Genomic DNA, 2,819 nt, shown 5'->3' with positions numbered 1-2,819 from the left:
TATTGTTGTGTTCAATATTAGCCAATCACAACGGCCCTACGTCTACGCACTGTGAAGACTGCCATGCCGTCAGCACTGAGAAACAGACTTGTTATCACAGCCTTACTCGGTCGATAGATAAAAAACGTTTATGAATATGGGGGATAGTAGTTATTGTTTATAAGCAATAGCAAGTACATATATGACTGCCTAAGTAGCGTAATCTACTGCGTGCGCGGTACGACACCGATCTTTGGTCCTAAGTTCGAATCCCGACCTGGCAAAATGATATTGGTTTTTCTGCTTAGTATCAGCCCGGAGTCTGGAATTTGTATCCGATACAAGCTCGACCCCTATCATATGACGGGACGGAACATACAAGTGAGCGCCCTCTTGCACCTCTGCCTACCCCTTCTAGGATAAAGGCGATGTGTTTATTTTTAGTTTTAGGGCAGTTGTGGATCGTAGTACATACCATCAAGCGATCGACTATCTCGTCTCGGCACTCGCTATAAAAATAATGGTATTTAAATGTAATATAATTTACATTTGATGATGCAATCGTGTTACAACTCGCATGAATGAGTTAGGGAAAGGGAATTTTAAATATGGCTAATGACATGGTACACACTGCATAATTAAAGTTCATACATGTTGTCTCTCTTGCCACACTGTCCAAGTCTTTTTATGTTTCTATGCCGGATTTCATGTTATATTATAGATATTTTGTTACGTTAAACTTTAAACATGTAGATATATGCTGAGCCTTTAAATAATTGTTAGACTTACAACATAATTGTATTACTTTTAATATTTAAATATAAGTATTGGTGTTTTATTCATTTATTTAACACTATAGTATACAGAGAAGTATATCCGCGGATTTAATGCCAAAGGCATTTTCTACCAGTCGACCTTAGGGTGTTGCAGAGATAAACAAAGTAAACACCTATAAATTTTATATGCCATAATTGGTGGCCAAACAAAAAAATTAAATACAACTGAGTATGGATGAATTTGGTTTTTTAATAAAAATAAATAGAAGTCACAACTAAAATAATACCTAATTGGACGATAGACTTATTTGATATTTCTTCCAATACAGGTAATTAAATCGAGAGGATATTTTGCCAACGCTCGCAAAGGAATTATTAAAATATCTTTATGATTTTAGATATACCTTCATAATACGTTGTGTAGGTATGTAATATTAAAAGTCCTTAAAAAAATACAAACTACAGCCACCTTAAATACGACTACGGAGTATTTAAAATTGTACCACGTATTAAGAACATTTAGAGCCTACGTGTAAATTGAAATCGCAACGTATCAAATCAGTTTCATTTCCACACCATGATCTTGTTGTACCAATCTTTAAAGATTTTGTAATAAGTATAATTTATTGTCATCCGCACAACAATAACAAATATGTCGATGTGAGAGTGAATGAGAGGGAATGAGTGAAAATAAAAAAAAACATAGGACAGTCGGCGCACTCTGTGGGAATCAAATCACGAATCACGCGCCGCGCCCGCCTTGAATGGACTTCGGCATCAGACACTATACAGCGTGATGTAAATTGGTTCATTTAGTAATCAGTTAAAGAACTGCTTTAAAACCTGCCTTCAGATATAACGAGGACAAATATAATTAAGCTACAAAGCATTGAACAAATTATAGCTGTCCATTACCGATCAATTAAATTATATGAGAAAGCATAATTACAGTCTTAAGAATACTGGAACTAATAATGGACGTCATTCAAACAGGAAAACAAAACAAGATTCTGATTGAGGAAGTCAATAACAAGACTAATCTAATATATTAGCATGCCTTTACTAACATTTCCATACTAGAGAGCCTATTAAAAGTGTTATCGATCGCTAAATTTCTATCTATCATAAAATGCCGTCGGTACCACCTTTCCCCATAACATTACAGCACATATTGCATTCCACAACGTCTCTTACAACATAAAACATTAGATATACATAGAAATTGATCTTCAGAAGTTAATAAATTGTACTAATAGTGCTAATGCTTAATGGATAAACAGGAAACACGGTGCCAATCAGTGCTCTAAATTTAGTAACAGCCTGTATAAATCCGTGGGCAGGTTCGGATGCACCTGAGTATTTCACACGGCGACTCACTGGCGCCGACGACGGCCAGTCTAGTCTCAGAACCGGGCCATAGCCGAGCGGCGAAGTAGACACGTAAGGCGAGTAATTAGTTACTTGCCGTAAACGCAGTTTAGTAGTGAACAGCTAAAATAAAATTTAAACTTGTTTATAGGTTAAAATACTTAGTGCCTAAATGGGTTTCTGTTGATAAACGATCTCCATAATATATAAACGTCTGCAACGGTTAAATTGTCGTGAGTGGGTAACAGACCTTTGCGTAAAGGGTAATGCAATTTGTTGCGGGTTACCTAAATATACTCGACTTAACTGCGGACATGATATTTTGTTCAATTGAGAAGGATCGACTCTGCCACGAAATATTATGTTGAATTCTCTTAAACGCTTTCAACCTAGAAAAAATGCTTTTAATCCACACCTATCACCCAAAAATTAAGTTTGTCGATGTAGATGATAGACATATCTATTCGTTAGTAATGCTCGCCGCCCACACAAACTCAATGTCGTAGCTCCTAATGGTATTAGCGCATTCCAAGCCGGGCTGACGAACAGAACGGACGAACAAAAGTCTTCGAGCTTATAAATTATAATAATATCAGCCCTATATTATATACTGTCCCACTGCTGGACACGGGCGTCATCTACTATTGAGAGTATAGGCCTCAGTCCACCACGCAGGCCTAGTGCGGATTGGTAGAC

Source organism: Manduca sexta, unplaced genomic scaffold (genome assembly GCF_014839805.1).
Source record: "Manduca sexta isolate Smith_Timp_Sample1 unplaced genomic scaffold, JHU_Msex_v1.0 HiC_scaffold_45, whole genome shotgun sequence".
Classification (NCBI taxonomy): Eukaryota; Metazoa; Arthropoda; class Insecta; order Lepidoptera; family Sphingidae; genus Manduca; species Manduca sexta.
The sequence above is the reverse complement of the archived record's forward strand: the minus strand, read 5'-3'. Positions refer to the sequence as shown.